We start from the raw sequence: 15,840 nt of genomic DNA, 5'->3' as shown, positions 1-15,840 counted from the left end.
TTAAAAGGTGCTGGATACTGTGGTTCTGTCCCTCATCCACTGCTTATTTTGCCCAGACTGGCCACTTAGGTCCTCACCTCCATACGGGTGAAGGTCTGCAAAAGCTCAATTTTAAATTGACATGTTTTTTCTTCACCGTTGATACTCAGGAGTTTCAATGAACCCCAGCCTTCACCTTCAGGAACAGGTCACGCCAACCCAGTGAGAGGTATCTTTAAACCCTGGTCTGTTTTCAGAAGTCTTTCTACAAAGGGTAGCCTCCACCCTTTATCCTCTGTGTGTGTGTGTGTGTGTGTGTGTATATGCTCAGATATGGTCAAATTTTGAACTGGACTTGATCAAAGCTCCAGCCACTTTGTGCAGTCTTCCCTGGTGAACTAATGGGAAGGACTGCAACTGAGACCTCTGGTTGCTTCCCCCTGTTCCCTCTCCATGCCCCTCCTAGCTTGTCTAGAACCTCTGGAACATTTGGTCAAGTGAGGGTGGTAATTTCAAGGGAAGGGAGTAATGCACAGAAAGCACTATCAATTGGAAGTCAATGCAGTCTGAGCTCTAGACAACCTCCTTCCCTTACCCCTTTTTGTTAGTGCCACCAAGCATCATGAATAGCCTGATCACACCCTCTTTTGTTAGCACAAACCGCCCTGGTTTATTAGCACAAACCTCCGTTTTCTTTCTCCCCCCCCCCCAACCCTCATCCTAAACCTTTATTTTCTGTTCCCAAGAGCGTTATGGGCTCCAGTTTACTTAGCACCAACTCTTTGACATCTCACACTGAGAAGCCCATCCCATTGCAGGATGAATTGTTAGTGGCCTAGTTCAAGCTCCAAACACAGTCCTCAAAGAACTAAGCTATTTTCCCCATAATCCAGTTCACTCCGCAGGTTCTAAGGGTTCTTGCTGATCTGTATGCTTTTGTTTGAATTACAACTGCTTTACCATGTTATTGAAATTCTTGCTTGTATTTAATAAATTCCCTATCGTTGGAAGAAGCTTGTGTATGTGTGTAGATTACTGGGTTCCACTTTGCCAAAGACATGCTATTGCTATGGTCTAATGAATGCTAGTCCTGAGAATGTGTGCAAATTTGTACATGAGGAGCACATTCAGTAACAATCCTCAAAAGCAGAAGAAATATGTTAGAATTTTGTTAGCTAAACCTTGCTACAATTACTGAATTAAGTGCACCCTGTAAAATTCTTCCGCTGTACATCTAAGACATGGCAAACAATAGGAGAGAACTGTTTCAACAAACGATAGCTTATTCTGAAAGTCACCGTTGATGATACATAGGTTTTACAGGCAAGAAGGTTACAAAACTAACAGAACATAAGCTTCATATTTATTACATTTCTATCTCACCCCTTTTCTCCAAAGAGCTCAGACTGGTATATATGGGCATTCACCCACTTTAGTTTCTGTGGCCATAAAAGTAACCACCTCACAATCTATCTATGCAAAAATCATCTGACTCATGGAGTTTAGGAGAGAAAAAGGTAGATTGTTTAACACTGCCACCTCAAAAGAGAATTTGTGGATTTACAGTATATGGAATATACTACACTGATTTTTATTTGATTTGAATCCCAGTGCTATTGTAATTTCATAATTGGTTTTCCCCCTTTAATTGAGTTTAATATGCAATTGGACTCAAATTTTCATTTCTATAATCCCACATCTGGTGTAGTCCCCTTTATAAAACCACCTGTCAAATATTACTATGATGTTCTTACACCTAGATAGTGATAATACCAGGATAACAAACAAGAAACGTTTGTTAACAATATAGAAATACATTTGGTTGTACTGTCTTAGTCAACATTAGTCAGTTAGTCAAACTAATACCACATTGGCTGCTCACACTTTTTAGGCCAAGAAGGCTGGGTTAAGCCACTGAGGCTGCAATTCTATACCCGCTTACCTGGGAATAAGCCTCACAAGTCAATGGTGCTTACTTCTGAGTAGATATGCATAGGATTGCACTATTACTATATCTTTTCTCTTTGTTCAAACCATCCTCCTCTATCACACTAATGTGCAAGTATTTCCTGAGCAAGGAGATCACCTCCTGATAAATGATAACGTAGTTCCAGTGACTCAACTACTGGTCATTTGTTTTGTTCTGAAATGTAATCAGGTGCCTTTATGGGGGTTTTTTAATGACTGTAAGATAACTTAAGATTCCCGAGAGTAAGTTTTCCCACATAAATAGGACTGTGGATTTCCTTGAGATGTAGGTTTAGGAGTCTGCATCCTGCCCACAGCATAACACAGAGAAAGGTCTCCTTTTGCTCTCTGGCTGGGACTCCTTTATTTGTACATCATTCACACAGCCCTTGGGGAAAACAAGTAAGTGTAACAATTTCCATAATATTTGGTTTTTATATATTGAACTGATTGGTACATAACAGGTCCAAGCACTGGACTGAAGGAATGTCCTCCTGTGTTCTAACTGCTTTCATAAGTTTCAGGCAGAACATAGTTTGCCATTATATCCAAATTGGCAAATCATGGTTCTGCAGAAATAGACATGTTTGTCCTCCATGGTTGCACTAGCACAATATTTTTACATACAGAGGTCGTGTCTCGTTCTGGCCAACCTGAACTCGATAATAAACTTCTGCCTTTGTATTAACACACCTCCCAGTGTTAATGCAATTATATCAGCAGAGTGTTCCAACAAGTCCCATTTCTTACATGCACCATCCCAATCCTAGGCACAATACATGCATCAAGTAAATATCCATTCCAAGACTGATTATAGAGAAGCTAATGAAGTACATGGGATGGATGCTGCATACCAAGTTGTCTCCTGTTGTTCTACCCTGGGATGGGCAACTTCATGGGCTTTCCAACTCCTAGACACCCCCCCAATGGTCTGCAAAAGTAAAAAGTACCAATTTAACTTGAATAGAGCTAAATTTATCCTTTTAAAGGATCTGCAGTAGTTTTCCGTACAATTCTTTTCTGCTGCTGAGGGGAAGCAGGGGCAATTTTTGCAGTGCAGTAGCAGGAGTTGCGAAAGCACAGAGGGCCGCATACAGCTCAGGTGTTGCCCACCCTGTTCTATCCCCCCCCCAATACTGGTTTATTGCTGTATTATCCTGCTGCTTTGTGCGTTTAGCTGTTATCTGGTGTTTTAATATTGTTATTTTATTATAAGTGGATTTGAAGGCTTTTGTGTGGAAAAGGGACCTATAATATAAAATTGTTTTGTCAAGTAAAATACTGCTTTGGTTCAGGAAATGCATATGGAGAGGAGGAGGCCTTAAGTGGCTGGATGTGCCTGATCTTGTCTGATCTCATAAGCTAAGCAGGGTCAGCCCTGGTTATTACTTAGATGGGAGACCGCCTGGGAATCAGGCTTCCTCCACTGAGGAAGGGGTTGGACTATGTCTTGTAGGCCCCTTCCAACCCTATGATTCTACCATTCTATGAGGCTGTTTTAAAAGCTTCATCTGTAGTCTAAACAAACTGCTGCATTGCTCAAACTTTCCTTAGGGAGATACTTAAGTGTTCTCCAAAATACAAGGTTTGTGGAGTTCTTGCCTCAGACATACACAAGTATAATGCTGATGGGAGACCTGGCATCAGAAATTCCAACATTGATCAATATTGCAATAAGACCATAAGCTGAAGTATCTGTTTGGAAAATGTGGATCCTTAAGAGCTGTTTTTTACATTAACATAGAACTAGAGAAAGCAAAGTGCAAGAGATTTGCAATTCTGCTTTTTCCACTGCAGCTCTGGTGTGTAAAGTTGTCACAGATCTCAGCATAAGAAAGATCTATGAGCCACCTTTTTACAGTGATTCTTTTACTTCTGCTCTCTACGGTTCTGCGTAATTGTGAATGAGCCCTTCTAATGTTATAACTTGAATGTCACGGGAAGATTGCTTTCCAATATCTGTTTTTGATGGTGCTGAAAGAGTTTTCACTAAGCTTATATAGTAAATCCAAAACAAATCAGCAGATTGCCATTGAAATTCAGCAGCATACCACTCCATAGCACTAAAAGGGTTAGATTTAGTTTATTCTGAAGCTAAATTTGCCCTTTCAGCACTCTGTAGCGCTAAAAGTGGCCACAGCTGAATTTGACAATGCAGAACGGGGTTGCATGCTGTCCATGGGTCGTGTGTTGCCCACCGATGCAGTATATCAATAGCTGCTGGGGAATTTATAAATTGTCCTTCATCCTTACAGATGCTCAATTGGCAAATGCCAATTGACTATTGAAAAGGCAAAAATGTAAGTTTTAGAAATAATAAAATAAAAGATGAAATCCTGTAAGGAAGACAAGATTCCTACACTATAGCAGGGAATGCTGTCAGGTAACCTAGCAGACTCCCTGTCCCCTCCTCAGGTAAGCAGTGTCCAGCTTTTACCACAGTCCAATGTAGGCTACTGTCTATCAAGCTGGGTATACATTTTAACAATGCAAACTCTCTCACTCTCTCTCCCCCTCCCTCCCTCCCTCCCCCCCCCTCTCTCTCTCTCACACACACACACACACACACACAGTAGCAGACAAGTTCAAATAGGCTACTCGCAACTAGGTAAGAAGTTCAAACAGCACCAGCAAATGGGGGGGGGGGGGCTGAGATATTTATTCTACAGCATTGTTTGATATGCACCTCACTTTTGTTTTTCTATCTTTGACTTTGACAATGCACCCTGGTGAGTCAAAGAAAAGGGCATATTTTGGCAGAGGAGGCAGAGCAAACATACTGCACTTCTACAAAGCCAACAAATCGTTTCTTCCAACTTTACTCAAGATGCACCTATAAAGAAAACACTTGTTCACACCTATAAAGAAAACACTTGTTCACAGGAGGATGCAAGCTAAGGGTGAATTTGTACATCAACTCAGACATGTTTCTTCTCCAAGAATGCTAGCCCATACTCTGAATAAAAGCGCATGGACACATTTTGTTGTTGTTCAGTCGTTCAGTCGTGTCCGACTCTTCGTGACCCCATGGACCATAGCACGCCAGGCCTTCCTGTCCTGCGCTCTCTCCCGGAGCGTGCTCAAGTTCATATTCATTGCATCTGTGATGCTATCTAGCCATCTCATCCTCTGCCGTCCCCTTCTCCTTTTGCCTTCAGTCTTTCCCAGCATCAGGGTCTTTTCCAGGGAGTTTTCTCTTCGCATTAGGTGGCCAAAATATTGGAGCTTCAGCTTCATTATCTGTCCTTCCAATGAGCACTCAGGGTTGATTTCCTTTAGGATGGACTGATTTGACCTCCTTGCAGTCCAGGGGACTCGTAAGAGTCTTCTCCAGCACCACAGTTCGAAAGCATCAATTCTTTGGCGCTCAGCCTTCCTTATAGTCCAGCTCTCACAGCCATACATTACTACTGGGAAAACCATAGCTTTGATTAGACGGACCTTTGTCGGCAAGGTGATGTCGGACAGTGATAAGATGCCAGTAGAACACACAGATGAGGGTAATTTCTGATAGCATGTTAGCACACAATAATATGCATTGACACATGCAAACAGGCATGTCAGCCTGTGCTATGAGCTAGCATTCCTAGACGAAAAACAACTTAGGCATGCTAAGTATACACACACACACACACACAAATCCATCCTAATTCTAAAAATGAAGAGCTGGTTCAGGCTTTATATAAATAGACTTAAGATGCCTGCTATTTGATTCTAGGCAAAATGCAAAACACACCTCACAGAGGCACCTTTCTGTCACAGCCCTGTATCTGAGCACTTGAGTAATCTCTGGATTGTTTGTATGAGACAGTACTGAATTCTAATTAATTTCCTGCAGAAATCATGAACTAATAAACTGTATAAAAGTCATTACTTCCATGAAATTTGAGAAAAATGAAGCTCCCTAAGGAGGTGAAGCACTGACACAGTTAAGGCTCAAGAGGAATGAAGGCTACAGAAACCAAACTGAACTGTAACCATGATAACCAAGGAACAAGAGAAATAGATGGGGCTGTCCAAGCATATATTATCTTTTACGAAATCTATTATAGTAGCAAAGGCTGGACTGTCATGTAGATCTTTCAATCTCAAGGAAAAATGAGCGTGCTGGTTTGCAAAGGGGAACTACTGTAACCTTCTTGCAATTAGTTATGGGTAAACTGACCCCAACTTTGTAATTTGCTCTCTCCGAGTTAGAAATCCAACATTATAAACTAGGACAGAAGTTCTCTGTTATTACTAGATCTTAAAGTTAACTTTGCATTTCTGCACATGTACATCAGTAAAGTGCATCTTGGTAATGTGGCATGCATAAAACGTTATTTTCTGCCCTGTGCATCATGGTTTTATATGTCATGATACTTACTTCTCTGAGTGGCTCTTATCACATGTGCTTTGTTTACCATTGTAGATGAACACCGAGCCACAGGCAGAGGTGTCAAGTTCAGAATCAGAAAAATGCCTGTTTGTTACAGGACTTGGCATGTTGCTGACACTGTGAGGTAGGAGATGGCTGAGTTTGGCTGCTTAGTTATGCTGACTGCACAGATGCAATACATATAAATTAATCTGGAATCAGTCTCACTTTGAATTATGAAAATATTAAAGCTTGTTGGTTCAAAGTGAGGTCTCATTATACATTTGAGAATGACAAGCCTATTAGATCTGACTTGCAAAATGACTAAATTTTGAGTTTTGGCAGCATCGTTATTTGTAACCAGCAACAAATGTAAAGTTTGGTGGGAGAGAGGAAAAGTCTCTTACAGTAGCAGCAACTCAGTTCTTACAGCCTGTACTGGTATGTGTGCGAACAGAAACCACCATGTTCACTAACCTCCACTTTCATAGTTCTGTTCCTACTTTTCTTCCTTTTCCCTCACACAGGAGGATCTTCTAAAAAGGAAGTGTGCACACATGAAAACATACAGTTCTCCAGATTCACTCTAGTTTTTCCTGCGTTTGATAAGGAAAGCTAACCACAGTGAGCTAATTAATCTTGCAGCAATATAGGAAATTCTTCACCTGCATTGCTGTGCCCTAGCTCAAACAGTATTCCCAAGGCTACAGGGAAACTTCTTCTTAACTTCCTCTTTCAATAACCAGCACCAGGGAGCTGGATAGCCAGAAAGAATCACAGAAGCTAAGGCAGACGTTGCCCTGATGGTTCATCCTTATTCTCCTGAGCAACCTCATTACATACCAATAACAATTCACAAAAGCTGTGGGTTTAAAACTTCAAGGAAGATCAATTATTGCCTAGTTCATGCTGAAGCAATAACAGTCATAGAAGCCTTACTGAAGCAGAAAGTCAATCGGTAAGGTGTAAGAAATACCTATTGTTCCTTTGAGTGTATGTATGGCATAGTGAAGGCAAAAATTTAGCTTGCTTCAGTCCACGCAACTCATGAAGCGACTGAAGGAAATGGCAAACTAATTATAGCAATTGAAAACAACCTCTCAGACCAATAAAAACTGGTTAGAAAATAAAATTACACTTTTCAAAAAATTCTCCAAAGAAACACCTGGGGATTGGGGAGCCACATCCCTCCCATGATGCTGGAGGTGTCCACCAGTGCATGTTGTTGCTGCCACCGAAATCCCAGCAATTTTACTAGGAAACAAGGTGTGCAGGAAGCAGAATTGGATTTCTGGCAGCCCACCAAACAGCTGCTTGAACTCTGCAGAGAAACGGCTCTTCAGAGAAACAGGGCATGCAAAGGAAGCACCCTGTTTCTCTGCAAAATTAGCAATTCCAACAAAATCGTACTCCCGAGAGCCCAATTCTGCTGGGAAATGAGGCACACACTTTCTGCATACCTTGTTTCCCAGCAGAATCGCTGGGATATCGTCAGCAGTGGGAACTAGGGGGGCCATACAAACAGCCATGGTGGGCTACATGTGGCCCGTGCATTGCCCACCCCTGCCCTACAGCAATTTGTCAACTTTGAAATTAATGGAGTTTACTTCTTACAGTCTTAACCCTGACTTTGTATTTTCACTTAAAGTGAAAATCAAGTCCACATATATTTATGATTAGAATGGGCTGGAAAAAGGAAGATATCTCTCAGAAGCAAACCTGCTATCTACACGTAGAATAGCAGGTTCATACAACACATTAAAGAGCAAAGGTTGCAGCCTTTCTGCACAAACAATTCAGAGCTATGTATGTCCTACAGATCTCTTCCAAACGGGTAGTCAGTTCTTGTAACAGGATTAGATTGCTCTATACTATCAGCAATCACAATTTCATATTGTACATATAGTACTCTTCCAATCTCCTATTTGCTAAATAACCACACTGTTCGATACCTCCCTACTGCAACCATGAAGACCCTTTCAGATATAGTGATACTTCAGTCCATTCTCTATGTACTTCATGATCCCAAATCCCAGTCGCCAAAGTATAATACATCCTAAAAGAATCCCAAACACTCCCATACAAAGATACATTATACTTCACACTAATGCAAGTTCTATATTGATTAAAACCTTCTGTTTTCCCTTTGTATGTGTTTTTACACCCACCTACAGATCACATTCACCCCAACCACACACACACTTTGCACCACACCATACTAATTCTCCTCCATGTTGAACTTTATATTCCATCCTGGAGGTATGTTGTTGACTGCCTCATCATATACTGGGACAGGGAATACAGTTACAAGCATTTCTGGAGATTTAAGCAGAATTATTACACCCTCTCCCACAAAACAAATCCAAAAACCATGGAAAGCCTCCACTAAAACTACCACCAAAAAGCGAGACCACATTCCAAGATGCTAATGATATGTTGAGCATCTTGGGACATGGTCTCATTTTTTGGTGATCCTCTCCCACTACTCATACATACAGAAGCACAAAATTATCAAGTAAAAAATAGCACAAAGGATTCAAAGGCACTTCCACAAGACTATCTCCCCTTTTCTGCAGACATTAATATGAAATAACTACTATTCTGTGGTTCAGTATTCAGTAACAAACACTCCCATTTTGGAAATATTTTACTGAAATGGAGGTTAATTTTGTTTAAATCACCAGCCTGTACATAAATATACACCAAAAAGTCAGGGAAGAAATTCAGTCCTTTATCACACCAATGCATTAAGAGCACATGCCTAAGGAGGAGCATTCTCTCCTCATGTACTTCGCTTAACTTCCTGCTTATCGCGCCAAAGATAAGAGGCCTAGTGGGCTAATCTTCAGCCCGCAGAGCAACTGCTTCTGCTAACATATCCTGAGTCTCCATTATCCATACTTCTCCCCTCTACTTGCTAAACTCCATCCTAACCATGGGAGAGGATGTATATGAAAGCCCACTGGCACTAAGCTGCCCTGTGTTTGAGAGTGGGAGAGTTCTTCTGTATTCACTTTCATGTTGCCTGTATAACTAGCCAACCCACACACCAGAAGCACAGAGCAGAACAGGGCTTCTGTTCCAACAATGGGCCTTCCATTACCACCTTGTTCTCTTAACCACTCAGTCATGGAGATACAGATCTGGTGATACTTTGTCAGGACAAGGGTCTGTTGGTGAACTGAAGTGACAAACAAAGTATTTCTTTGGGTTCACCTGCACCAATTCAGAGCAACTGAGTGCAAAAGCTTTACAGTAGCTACAGTAAAATTGTTCTCCCCAGTGATCTATATGGCAAACTGACAGAATCAATAGAATCAAAATTATGTGGGGTCATTCATTCAGAAGGATGTGCCAAAGTATATGCAACACTGTTTTTCTTGGTGTTGTTTTCTGCACCTCCAGCAGTGTGCCAACGCACCAAATCAAGAGCATAGGAAGCTACTGTGAAGAATGCCCCTAGAATTCTTCATTACAAAAAGCAACTTACGGTGCAATCCTATGGCTGTTAGACAGCAGCTAGATGGCTATAGGATTGGTCAGTTCCCAGAGAACCACCTCCCCACCACCTCCCCCAGCACCTCGTAGGCAGTGCAGATCATCCCTCTGCTCCATGCTTGGAAGAGTAGCATGGAGCGGGGGAAAGGGGGCGTTCCCAGGGCCAGGGCATTCGTAAGTGCCAGTACGACACTTCCTATGTGTCGTCTGGCCTCCCCACCCCACACTCTGATGTCCCGCAGCTAGACAGCTGAAATCGGCCATCTAGCTGAGAATGCAGGGCGGCTGGAGCATGGAGGAGACAATACCCTCTACGCTCCTCCCACCGTGCATTGGATAGATGGTCACATCCAAGTTCAGAGGCGGCCGACTATCCCCATAGGACTGCTCCCTTAAGAACATATTTCACCAACACAAGCTAGTTTAATAAAATATAAATCAGGTTTCTCTAATTCCCTGGGACTATCTATACAGCTACAGCTTTCTATTATGTACTGACAACTAGTGGCCTCTGCAGCACACCCAGCTTCAGGAGGGGAATCATCAGGCCCACACAAGTTGCCAAACTAGAGGCAGAACAAGCACTTGGGAGAAGCAGCAACTGTGTCTATGGAACCTGCTATGAGTGCACTTTGGCAAGGAAGCAGATAGGGATGTACAGATTGTGTAAATTCCATTCCATCTGTGTTTCGCGGGTTATCAGGTTCCATCATCTGCCCATCAATGAAAGTATTTTCCGAATTTGCACAAATTTGAATTTGTGCAATTTGCACATGCAAAAATGTGCAAATTCCCACACAATGTGCAAATTCCCACAAAACACACATTTTTACACTTACACCTATGGGGAAAATGCTAATTTTTGGCCTTTAAAAAATTTTTGTCTATTTTTCTACAACAAATTTGCACAAAATTCCCCAAAACAGTCTGCAAATCCGCAGAATCCTTCTAAGAAGAAAAGCTGGTTCGCTGCAGAATCCATGGGTTGGCTTCATAACATCTCTAGGAGCAGATGAGCAAGGATAGGCCTAATTATTTGTCCATCCCTATTCAAAATTACCTTCCAATAAAACTAGCTGCTGGCCTGCAAAACAAATACTTATGGGGATGAGTGGATGCTAAACCAGTGGTTACTCTGACTCTGGGAAGCAGTGGGATTTTGTGGAAGTTGGAGGCTCCCCTCCTCAGTGCATGGCAGATGGAGCCCTTAGCCCTAAAAATGGTGAAGGAAGCAACTGGCAATCCTCTTTTGGTCCTTAGTTTCATAGGGCGGGAGCAGGGAGAGCTTAGACTGTATTCCCATCATGGCATATGCAGAACCACCAACCACCACATACCCCAATATAGAGCAACATAGGGCCCATAATTCTAATTATACAATTGTGAGCTACCTCAAGCTTGGGAAAGACAGGATAAAAGTTCAGTGTCTTATACTGGCAAGTAGGGGGAGGGGAGGGTGGAATCTAACTTGTTAGTCCATGTAATTTGGAGAGGGCTCCAAGTATATGTATACATGGGTAAATTAAATATGTAGATCATAGGAAAGAACACTTTACCCTGCCCAAAACAGAGCATTAAAGGGTCAGTCTCTAACAGCAAAAACAAGGAATCCTCTGGCATCTTGGGGCTCAATCCTATGCATGTTTAGATAGAAAGAAGTCATACAACTCCCCAGCATTCCCTAGTCAGCTAGAACTTTTTTCTCTCTAAACATGCATAGGATTGTGCCTTTAAAAACACATCCATTCACTGTGGCTTAGGCTTTCATAGGCCAGAGCCCATTTCATCAAATGCATGACAGGCCACCTAAGCGGGTGGGTAAGTGTATGTATATTTATTTTATACACCCATCCTAAGCACAGAGAAAAGGAAACCGGACTAGGTTGTTTAAGAGTTTTGTTTTTTTACAAAGTGAGGCCAAAAGGTCAACCAATGCAAGAGCCAGTAGTAGGTGTGTCAGAATTACACATATCATAAATGAATACAGAATCAACTCAAGCTTTTGCTAATAACTCTCACTCAAATTAGATGAAATATCTGACGGTCTCTTTTTCCCTTGGCAAATTGTTAATTTAGCCTTCAAAAGATTAAGAGCCTACAGGTAAGAGACTTATGGCTACAGCCAGAAAAGGGTGGGGGCGGGGCGCTGCTGTTGCTCTAATTTGTATCCACGTAACTGAACTGTTTTTCCAACTGATGAAAAACTCGAACAAATTCCATGTCCGTCCCATGAGCGAGAGATTCAGAGGGGCCAACAGGTCTTTGCAAGCCCCCCCCCCCCCGGTCCGCCCCATTTCCTCAGGGATTCAAGAGCCTGCGCTCGTTGGGGGGAAAGGGTGGGATTGAGTGGGGTTAAATGGAGGACCCAAGAGCATGCTGACAGGAACGGCGCTGAGGGGAGGTGGGAGAAGCGGCTGCTTGCTGCCCGCAGACCCCAGCCTCGCCTGGAGAGGGGAGACGAGCGAGGCACGTTACGCCAGAAAGCAGCCCGGGGCGGGTGAGAGGGCAAAGGAGGGCTGAAGACCCCCAGCCGCCGCCCGGAAGACCCGGAAAACCTTGCCAGCCCTGAGGGCCTCGTGAGGCGCCCACGGGCCGGCGTTCGCCCACACGCCGGTGCCAACAACCGCCGCAGCTCTCTCCGGCTCGCTCGCTCGCTCACCTGAGGCGAGAGAGAAGCGGCCAGGCGCTGCTGGAGCAGACAGGAGGCAAAGCGCTGGCGCCCCGCCGGCTCCCGTTCGGCTGGATGCCCTCGCCCGCCTGCTTCAGTCGCTGGTGCCGCCGCCCGCTCTCACTCAGCGCCGGTGGCCGCTGATCCTCTGTAGCGACGGGGGGAGGAATCTCCCTCCACGCTCACTCGCGTATACCGGCGCTTGCGCGCGCCCGTGCAAGGCGGGAGGGGAGGGAGGCAAAGGAAACGCATGCGCACACGTTTCCTGCTCCCGGAATTCTGCCGGACGGGAAAGAGGAGCGCGCAGGCGCAGCCGAGCCCATATAGGCCTCCCGGGGAAGGCAATGCGAGCGAGCGAGCCGGGGTGCACGGGCGTCTGATTGGTCGCGGCTAAGACCTCCCTCTCCCCCCACGCTCTTTCTCATAGCCGTTTTTCTGAATGACTTAACAGATATAACGGCGGTTGTAACGGCTCTCGCCAAGAGCTGAAAGCCTCGGGCCTGAGGGGCAAAGGTGCGTTAAAGCTCTCACAGCCACTACGCCGCAGCTTATTTAGTAATTTTTATTCATTATTACACGGTATTGCCGTCAAAGTCACCAAAGTTTTTAGGCTCCAATCCTGGATTCATTTACCTGGGTGTAAGCCCCATTGAACTAAATCGGACTTGCTTTTCGGGAGACATGTGTAGGATTGCCTGTAAACATGGCCTCCTAATTCGCCGCTACCGTGGGATTGGGGTGGCAAACCTCGTACAACAAGCGTGGCGCGTGCTGTATATGCACGCAGTTTAAAAATAGTTTTAATAGATGCAGTTTAAAAATAGCAATGACGTTTATTATTAACAGCTCTTCCTCTATTTTGAAGAAGGCATATTTCATTAAAAAAAACATATTTCATGTGAGAATGTATAAGTATTCCATATGCTTTCATCAGTTAACACATCTAAAATTAATATGACTAAAACACAATGCTATATACTTAAAAAAAATATACACTGCATAGTGTGTTGTTAATAACGTGAAAATTATCTTTTTAAAATATATTTTTATTACATAAAACAATCTACTAAAGATAATATCAGTATTTGGTTCCACAATAAGTGGGAGGGGGGGTGTCTGGTGCTTTTTTTTTAGCATTTGCAAACCTGATACTATTTACTTGTGCTTGGTGTGGTTTTGGCTATATAAGCACTAGAATGGGAAGACTTGGCCAAATAAAAGTTGGCATATTCTGTAACAAAATCATGTATAAAGCCATTTTAAATGTGTGCGTATTTTGATGGAGGTGAAGAAATTACAGAATTGGTACATGATTGTACATACTCATCCCAGTCCACAATGGTTCCTGCAGATTTCAACAAGAGAATCTGGCATGTCTTTTGTTGAAGTCAGCGAGGCTCCAAAGTGCTGACTTTTGCTGATTCCACTGAGTCCCATTGATCCCATAGGCATTTACAACACCATATGCACAGAAGGTACTCCATCTTATGGGCATAATATGTTCCTCCAGATTACCATCAGAAAGTTTTGAGCTGCCTTTCTAATCAGTGGGTACATTTGAACCTTCCTTATATTGAATTGAATAAGGAATCCATCATGCTGAGTATCATCTGGCAGCACTTTTCCAGGGTTTTAGACAGGAGACTTTCCCAGCACTACTTAAAGTTCCCAGGATTGAACCTGGGACTTTCTGCATGCGACACATCTACTGCTGAGCTAGGGCCCTTCTCCACACATATATGTGTATCATTTAATAGCTGCACATCGAGTGGTGACTTAAATGTGTGAATAAGCCATCCCAGACCAAGCACCAGACAGAACTTTTGTATCACCTCAAGTTGCCTCAAACAAAATGAGCCTTTAAGTAAATAACAACAAAGAGGCTTTGAGATATCACAAGAGGGTGTTGCTTTTGCAAAAACAGAAAAAGGCTACAGTTCTGTGCCTGGGGGTAACCTAAGAAATTGGAAACGGGGCGGGGAGAGGATGAAGGAGCTATGTAAAGATTATTGAGGGTTTGTTCACACATGCATGTACACCACTTGATTATTTCCTGACACTAGCTGAATGAATGTCTGAATGTTGAAAGGTATTGCTTTTTTATTTAGTTAAATTGTTATATGTATTTATTATTAAATTTCTATGAATATGAACGTTCCATCACTGATGTTTGATCTGTTACGGCTGCAAGTAATGAATGTGTATGTGTGAATCAGCATATTCACACATACTCAGTGAGCTCAATATTTTCCATATATGTTCACATGGCACCATGAGGACCATTTTTGCCTAGAAAGTGTGAAATGCAGATTGGCCCTTTTGTCAGGAATGCCCCACAGAAAAATACATGAAAGCTGTCATATACAAGCTTATGTGTTGAAAACTGCAGATATTAATAAAGGCTGCAGATAGTAGCATCCCTACAGATATGTACCCTGTAGATAAGGGACTAACATAATTACATATGATAGGATGTATTAACTATCTGAAGGCCAGATCCCAAAGGCAACAGCTCTTGCCAGTCATACATAGTAATGGCTCACCATTTAAGTAAACAAAGTGATGACTGTGTCTGCCACAAGAATTCTAGAGATTTATCCTCCAAGCTCTCTGATATGAAAGCATCTGTCCTTTTGCTTAAATCCTTACCATCTGTTCTCACATACTCTTCCAGTCTCTGGCAGTGATTAACCAGCTACTGTGAAAAACACCTGCTCCTTTAATTCATGGCTATAGTTGGTTCTTAAATTAAAAGACGTTGTGCCTTACAATACTGAAAATTAGTTTTACAACCTAACCAATACAATAAATCAAGCATAAGCTTACTGTCATGAATGACTGCTTTGTAATGACCACATATAGCTGGTTTCTAGTTGGGTTATATAGACAACAGGACTGAAGATGTATTTCACTGGATTTGCGAGGAATGCTGAGAGTTGTAGGACTTTTTTCTGTCTCAATACACATAGGATTGCACCCTTAGGGTACAATCCTATCAAGATAGGCGGCCGCCTCTGAACTCGGAGGTGACCGCATATTCAAAGCAAGGCAGGACAGGTACGGGGGGGATCTTTCCTTCTGCGTCTCTCCTGCCCTGCTATTTTTCACTAGACAGCTGTTTTCAGCTGTCTAGTTGCAGGGGAGCCGACCGGGAGAGGAAGCTACTGTACGACACATTGGATGTGTCATACGCACAGCTCCGCTCTCCCCACCCCGGAACGCCCCCCGGAATGCCCCTTTTCAGTCGCTCCGCACTCCTCTTCTGAATGTGGAGGACGGGGCTTCTCCACGGTGCCTCCGAGGCAGCGCAGACGAGGGGGGCAGTCAGTTTTCCAGGAACCAACCTCAGAGCACAGGCTCTGAGATCGGT

The 15,840-nt window shown here is 43.2% G+C and overlaps 1 protein-coding gene across 4 annotated transcripts in view; it reads right to left on the bottom strand.

The window, feature by feature from the left end:
• Nucleotides 1–12,788, bottom strand: part of RALGPS2 (Ral GEF with PH domain and SH3 binding motif 2) — a 176,953-nt gene extending 164,165 nt beyond the window's left edge. For 3 of the 4 annotated variants that reach the window (XM_084851235.1, XM_084851234.1, XM_084851236.1), the window contains exon 1: nt 12,462–12,785. The gene's annotated coding sequence lies outside the window, so the exon portion shown is untranslated. Of the gene's footprint in view, nt 1–12,461 lie in introns of all 4 variants that reach the window. The other variant, XM_084851237.1, reaches the window with a different exon arrangement.
• Nucleotides 12,789–15,840: the final 3,052 nt, after the last annotated feature.

This window comes from Heloderma suspectum, chromosome 4 (genome assembly GCF_057233095.1).
Source record: "Heloderma suspectum isolate Gila_16-S chromosome 4, 16-S_ref, whole genome shotgun sequence".
Lineage (NCBI taxonomy): Eukaryota > Metazoa > Chordata > Lepidosauria > Squamata > Helodermatidae > Heloderma > Heloderma suspectum.
The sequence above is the reverse complement of the archived record's forward strand: the minus strand, read 5'-3'. Positions and strand labels throughout refer to the sequence as shown.